The sequence below is a fragment of the Schistocerca cancellata genome, chromosome 10 (genome assembly GCF_023864275.1).
Source record: "Schistocerca cancellata isolate TAMUIC-IGC-003103 chromosome 10, iqSchCanc2.1, whole genome shotgun sequence".
NCBI lineage: Eukaryota > Metazoa > Arthropoda > Insecta > Orthoptera > Acrididae > Schistocerca > Schistocerca cancellata.
In genome coordinates this window covers 27501335-27509262 of record NC_064635.1, presented here as the reverse complement: position 1 = coordinate 27509262, position 7928 = coordinate 27501335, and the positions used below count along the sequence as shown (strand labels likewise).

At 48.9% G+C, this 7928-nt stretch overlaps 1 non-coding gene across 1 annotated transcript; it reads left to right on the top strand.

Annotated features, from left to right (window-relative positions):
* Positions 1 to 6518: 6518 nt before the first annotated feature.
* Positions 6519 to 6625, top strand: LOC126107079 (U6 spliceosomal RNA). Its single transcript, XR_007523493.1, has one exon. It is a non-coding gene; the product is annotated as a U6 spliceosomal RNA (small nuclear RNA).
* Positions 6626 to 7928: the final 1303 nt, after the last annotated feature.

The window sequence follows — 7928 nt, the reverse complement described above, 5'->3', positions numbered from 1 at the left end:
GTGCATGTACAGTATAGTTTCCACAGAGACTAAATAAAGAAGAAATCGTTAGCAGATGGAATTATAGCATGTTTGGAACTGTTTTTCATTTTCTGTGGTTCCTAATTTGTCAAGGATGAAACCACTTTTAATAGCTTGCTATATACCTGCTGAGTGTGTGCCTACCAAATGGTTCAAATGGCTCTGAGCACAATGCGACTTCTGAGGTCATCAGTCGCCCAGAACTTAGAACTAATTAAACCTAACTAACCTAAGGACATCACACACATCCATGCCCGAGGCAGGATTCGAACCTGCGACCGTAGCGGGCGCTCGGTTCCAGACTGCAGCGCCTATAACCGCACGGCCACTCCGGCCGGCTGTGTCTACCATGTCAATAGTAGATCAAGGTGTGTGATTAGCCACCACTGACTTTGTGATGGAAAATGTAAACAGCATCACCTTCAATGTTGCTCTAGATGTGAATGTCATGCGAAAAAACAAATATTATGCCTGCTTTCCTTACTGCCTCAAAGGGTCGTATCCTGAGGTAACTTTGCAGTAGCTAAACGAGTCCTCAGAATACCATAAAAGGTCAGTAGAAACATAAAGAAGCTAAACGTAGCACCTCCTGTAAACCCCTGTTTAAGAGTTTAGCTGTTCTACCTTTACTGTGTGTCTACATTATGGAGACTTACTTTTTTTTTTAAACTAACATAATAGGTAAGGAATAGCAGGATATTTAAACATTGACAACCAACACCATGACAATGTTGTTGTTGTTGTTGTTGTTGTGACCTTCAGTAGGGCCCGCGCAGAATACCGTGACCGGTCTATGCGCAGACGGCAGGCCATGTGTGGGAAGAGCGGCAGTGGTGGGGAAAATTTTGGAAATTTGTGGTAAGGACTAATGGGACCAAACTGCTGTGGTCATCGGTCCATAAGTTACACACTACTTAATCTAACTTAAAGTAACTTACGCTAAGGACAACACACACATCCATGCTCGATAGAGGACTTGAACCTCCGACGGAGGGAGCTGCGCGAACTGTGTCAAGGCGCCCAAGACCGCGCGACTACCCCGCGCGTCAGTGGTGGGGGCTGTAGGCAGGTGCTGTAGGGGAAATGACGAGCGCTGGAGGGGAAGTGCCGTTCTAAATCTGGGGCCTGCACTCCCATTTTTTTAAATATTAAGTGGTGTCCCTCCACTCCCACACTTTGATGGCGCCTATTCAGGAAGATCTCTCACCTCTGCTTTGGTTAGTATCTAAAACGAATTCCGCCGAAAATTCAACGATTTATTTTCACTTGGCTTGTTAACCATTTGCAACCTTCACACAATTGTCACGACTGGCGAATCTTGAGTGAAACCTACACATTTCTAGTATAATATATTTGTCCAATGAATACCTGTTTATCATCTGCATTTCTTCTTGATGTAGCAATGTTAATGGCCAGTAGAGTATATTCAGAGCAGCTGGATTACCTGCATAGGCGTGCTTATGATTTTGACCCTGATATGCCAGAGCAGCAAGCAACTAAGCGAACTTTACGCTACCACCAGACAAAATCACAGGGAAACGAGAGAGATCCGCGGGCAGGGGAAGAAATGAACCTCAAGGCAGACTTAGAAGCTATGAGTTTTCTTTTAAGCGACGACATATTAGGAAGAAGGATAACAGTTTTTAGCGGAAGAGTAGGGAGCGAGGCTCTAAGAAGTAAACAAGACTTCCTTATGGACAGTACTTTCAAGTGCAGCAGCAAACAGTTTTCGCAAGTATACACCACTCACGCCGACTTTGGGAGAACCAATAATGTGACAAACATATATCCAGTTGCCGTTGCATTATTGCCCAACAAAATAAGAGAGACATACATCCGTCGTTTCCGAAATTCGGTGGAAAATATTCCAGAATGGAATGACCGCGGATTTCGAATCAGCGGCGATTTCTGCGATTGAAGTTGTACTACCGTCAGCCGAAGCGCACGGACGTTATTTCCACACGAAAAAGTCTTTCTGCAGAAAAGTGCAGTATCTGGGACTTATTCGTAAGTACAAAGAAAATAAAGACGTAAGACAACAGTTTCACATGTGTACGAAAGCTAAATCTCTAACCATAAGCCGGCCGTAGTGGCCGAACGGTTCTAGGCGCTAGAATCTGGAACCGCGCGACCGCTACGATCGCAGGTTCGACTCCTGCCTCGGGCATGGATGTGTGTGATGTCCTTAGGTTAGTTAGGTTCAAGTAGTTCCAAGTCTAGGGGACTGATGACCTCAGATGTTAAGTCCCATAGTGCTCAGAGCCATTTGAACATCAGACTGTCGTTTACGCAGTGGCGTACCTAGATAGTTTGGTACCCGGTGCAGATTTAATTTGCCGCCCCCCTCCCCCCCCCCCCCCCCCCCCCGCCACCCCAAAAGAAAGCTGCCAACTCCAGAAAAGCATAAAATGCAATATTTGTGTGTAGGAGGTTTCCGTATGCGCGATTATGTAATCAAAGTATTATATTAACTACTTCGCAAACAGTTTTTTATGGGCGAAAACGAGTAAATAAAAGTTCATTAAAAAAAGCACACACACACAGTTAACTGATTATTAAGAAAGCAGAACAAGTAACCGAAAATTTCCTTACTGACTGGTGAGTAGTACTTAGCTTACAGTTCCTTCAGTCTTTATCGGCTTCAAATTTTGAAATTGCCTCATCAATATGGATGGTTGCCATCTTAAAATTTGCTTCTTTAGCCAGAACGAAGCGGAGTTTACACAGTTTCACCTCACTAAGACGTTGTGCAGAACCAATTGCGTCGAAATTCTGAAACAGCGGTTTATTATGCGAGGAACTCAGGAAAAGTAAGGTCAGTATCTTATGGAAAAGCACATTCTCGGTACAAAATAAACGTGTAATGTCTTGTGAAGCTGTGGGGGACGCGTCGTGAGTCGTGCTTGGGCGGCTGACATGAAGTCCGCCTTTCGCAGCCGTGCAGTGCGGACGTGCTGTTGTTTCCGCCTGCGGAGCGCGCTGGCTCCCCGCTGTTTACCTTTCAGCGGCCGTCACTTACGTGTAATAGATCCGTGGCCAGCAGTTTTAGAAAGCCAACTCTACGATTCAGATTCTGCAACGTCTATACACGACCAAAGGCCTTGGAAGTGCAACGCTTCCTAGGCGACGTTGCTAAGATCCGCCGACCGGTGTGGCCGAGCGGTTCTAGGCGCTTCAGTGTGGAACCACGCGACCGCTACGGTCGCAGGTTCGAATCCTGCCTGCCTAGGATGTTAAGTCCCATAGTGCTCAGAGCCATTTGAACCATTTTTTTTTTGTTAAGATCCCAGCTTCCGACATCTAGGGCATCCATTTGTCCATATTAAGCAATACTGTGTACGTCTAAGTCATCAGTGACACGGTGTGCGAAAGAATACTTCATGACACACAAGAGCGCCGTGGTCCCGTGGTTACCGTGAGCAGCTGTAGAACGAGAGGTCCTTGGTTCACGTCTTCTCTCCACCGAAAAGTTTGCTTTCTTTTCATAAAAAAAAAAAAAAAAATTCTACACAGAGTACGCGAAAGAACTTGCTCCCCTTCTAACAGCCGTGTACCGCAAGTCTCTAGAGGAACGTAAGGTTCCAAATGATTGGAAAAGAGCACAGGTAGTCCCAGTCTTCAAGAAGGGTCGTCGAGCAGATGCGCAAAACTATAGACCTATATCTCTGACGTCGATCTGTTGTAGAATTTTAGAACACGTTTTTTGCTCGAGTATCGTGTCGTTTTTGGAAACCCAGAATCTACTCTGTAGGAATCAACATGTATTCCGGAAACAGCGATCGTGTGAGACCCAACTCGGTTTATTTGTTCATGAGACCCAGAAAATATTAGATACAGGCTCCCAGGTAGATGCTATTTTTCTTGACTTCCGGAAGGCGTTCGATACAGTTCCGCACTGTCGCCTGATAAACAAAGTAAGAGCCTACGGAATATCAGACCAGCTGTGTGGCTGGATTGAAGAGTTTTTAGCAAACAGAACACAGCATGTTGTTATCAATGGAGAGACGTCTACAGACGTTAAAGTAACCTCTGGCGTGCCACAGGGGAGTTTTATGGGGCCATTGCTTTTCACAATATATATAAAAGACCTAGTAGATAGTGTCGGAAGTTCCATGCGGCTTTTCGCGGATGATGCTGTGGTATACAGAGAAGTTGCAGCATTAGAAAATTGTAGCGAAATGCAGGAAGATCTCCAGCGAATAGGCACTTGGTGCAGGGAGTTGCAACTGACCCTTAACATAGACAAATGTAATGTATTGCGAATACATAGAAAGAAGGATCCTTTATTGTATGATTATATGATAGCGGAACAAACACTGGTAGCAGTTACTTCCGTAAAATATCTGGGAGTATGCGTGTGGAACGATTTGAAGTGGAATGATCACATAAAATTAATTGTTGGTAAGGCGGGTACCAGGTTGAGATTCATTGGGAGAGTCCTTAGAAAATGTAGTCCATCAACAAAGGAGGTGGCTTACAAAACACTCGTTCGACTTATACTTGAGTATTGTTCATCAGTGTGGGATCCGTACCAGATCGGGTTGACGGAGGAGATAGAGAAGATCCAAAGAAGAGCGGCGCGTTTCGTCACAGGGTTATTTGGTAACCGTGATAGCGTTACGGAGACGTTTAACAAACTCAAGTGGCAGACTCTGCAAGAGAGGCGCTCTGCATCGCGGTGTAGCTTGCTCGCCAGGTTTCGAGAGGGTGCGTTTCTGGATGAGGTATCGAATACACTCCTGGAAATGGAAAAACGAACACATTGACACCGGTGTGTCAGACCCACCATACTTGCTCCGGACACTGCGAGAGGGCTGTACAAGCAATGACCACACGCACGGCACAGCGGACACACCAGGAACCGCGGTGTTGGCCGTCGAATGGCGCTAGCTGCGCAGCATTTGTGCACCGCCGCCGTCAGTGTCAGCCAGTTTGCCGTGGCATACGGAGCTCCATCGCAGTCTTTAACACTGGTAGCATGCCGCGACAGCGTGGACGTGAACCGTATGTGCAGTTGACGGACTTTGAGCGAGGGCGTATAGTGGGCATGCGGGAGGCCGGGTGGACGTACCGCCGAATTGCTCAACACGTGGGGCGTGAGGTCTCCACAGTACATCGATGTTGTCGCCAGTGGTCGGCGGAAGGTGCACGTGCCCGTCGACCTGGGACCGGACCGCAGCGACGCACGGATGCACGCCAAGACCGTAGGATCCTACGCAGTGCCGTAGGGGACCGCACCGCCACTTCCCAGCAAATTAGGGACACTGTTGCTCCTGGGGTATCGGCGAGGGCCATTCGCAACCGTCTCCATGAAGCTGGGCTACGGTCCCGCACACCGTTAGGCCGTCTTCCGCTCACGCCCCAACATCGTACAGCCCGCCTCCAGTGGTGTCGCGACAGGCGTGAATGGAGGGACGAATGGAGACGTGTCGTCTTCAGCGATGAGAGTCGCTTCTGCCTTGGTGCCAATGATGGTCGTATGCGTCTTTGGCGCCGTGCAGGGAACTTGCTGTTCCAACAGGACAATGCACGTCCGCATGTATCCCGTGCCACCCAACGTGCTCTAGAAGGTGTAAGTCAACTACCCTGGCCAGCAAGATCTCCGGATCTGTCCCCCATTGAGCATGTTTGGGACTGGATGAAGCGTCGTCTCACGCGGTCTGCACGTCCAGCACGAACGCTGGTCCAACTGAGGCGCCAGGTGGAAATGGCATGGCAAGCCGTTCCACAGGACTACATCCAGCATCTCTACGATCGTCTCCATGGGAGAATAGCAGCCTGCATTGCTGCGAAAGGTGGATATACACTGTACTAGTGCCGACATTGTGCATGCTCTGTTGCCTGTGTCTATGTGCCTGTGGTTCTGTCAGTGTGATCATGTGATGTATCTGACCCCAGGAATGTGTCAATAAAGTTTCCCCTTCCTGGGACAATGAATTCACGGTGTTCTTATTTCAATTTCCAGGAGTGTATATTGCTTCCCCCTACTTATACCTCCCGAGGAGATCACGAATGTAAAATTAGAGAGATTAGAGCGCGGACGGAGGCTTTCAGACAGTCGTTCTTCCCGCGAACCATACGCGACTGGAAAAGGAAAGGGAGGTAATGACAGTGGCACGTAGAGTGCCCTCCGCCACACACCGTTGGGTGGCTTGCGGAGTATAAATGCAGATGTAGATGTAGATGTATAACACGGACTACGCTTTTGCCAAATGTCGGTGCGGTCAGTGACGACCACGCAGGCATGGGAACTCCCGTTCGAGCTCCCAGCGGAAGACGTTATCGCGGCTTACCGCCCTATGGCACTGTACACGGCCACACTGCCGAACGCTGGGAGCAATTCCAAACGTACCCCGTTCTTGACATCACCATCAATCTCCATCGCCCCGTGCCATCCTACCTGCAAATCAGCGGGCGCCGCTCGGTCGTCATATACCACGGCCAACCAAAGACCTGATCCGGGTGCGCCAAAGAAGGCCACTTCACGTCTCAGTGTCGTACTTGCTTCGGCAGTACATATACTAAAACTGGAACGATACAGAGAAGATTAGCATGGCCCCTGCGCAAGGATGACACGCGAAATCGTGAAGCGTTCCACATTTTTGATCCCCCAGTACTATACAACGATCTTGATTGTTCCAGGAATGCAGCGGCTGCAGCAACTGGGATACATCGCCATCGCTTGCCACGGTAATGATGCGTGATATCCATACTAACAAATCCAGCCTTGCATGAACTATAGCAGCTAGTAGGCCACTACTGCTCTTACTACCCATCCCACTGTCGCAGAGGTTTCTTCCCACGGCACGAGCCATGGCACTTCTTTCCCTCTGCTCTTCAAATCGCTACCCTCACTCGCGTTTCGTCCACTATCTATCACCTGATGGACCGTGTTAGTGCGTAGTCTTACCCAGACGCACGGATAACATTACAGGCCAGCATCCTACGATCCACTTACTAGATAACTAACATGTTGGCGGAGGTGACAGTAGAACTTTTGGTTCGGTCACCAAGTTGGTGCGGGCGTGGAGGGGCCCCATCTCTATGTCTCAGTGTATTCAGTGACGAATCACCCCACTGCCAGCCGCTACCGTGGCGCCTCAGATTCCAACGACTATTTTGCCGATCACCTACGCATCGACGCTCTCTTATTCTCACACCGGCCGCTATCCGTCGGACCACGTACCGGTGACCCTTCCTGCTGCTACGGATACCGCCGGGGTCGACGCGTCGCGCTAACAACCTGACGCTACTCCGGCGCTACCACCAACAGTGAGGACTTGTGATCCCCATGTGGTGTCACCGCCAGACACCACACTTGCTAGGTGGTAGCTTTTAAATCGGCCGCGGTCCGCTAGTATACGACGGACCCGCGTGTCGCCACTGTCAGTAAATGCAGACCGAGCGCCACCACACGGCAGGTCTAGAGAGACTTCCTAGCACTCGCCCCAGTTGTACAGCCGACGTTGCTAGCCATGGTTCACTGAGAATTACGCTCTCATTTGCCGAGACGATAGTTAGCATAGCCTTCAGTTACAGTTGCTACGACCTAGCAAGGCGCCGTATTCAATTGCTATAATATTTCTGTATCATCAAGAGCAATGATCTACAAATATGGATTAAAGTTAAGTATTCCAGAAGCTACGTACTTTTCTTTATAGCATTCATTACGTATCCTGTTCCAGACCTCACGCCAGCCTGCGTGAGCTTATAGCGTGCATTTCGGCCTCCTCTAAAAACAGTGTTGGCAATTCTGCCGACACTTCATATTGGCGACGAGGATGGGATTAAATATGAAGTGTCGGCAGAATTGCCAACACTGTTTTTAGAGGAGGCCGAAATGCACGCTATAAGCTCACGCAGGCTGGCGTGAGGTCTGAAACAGGATACGTAATGAATGCTATAAA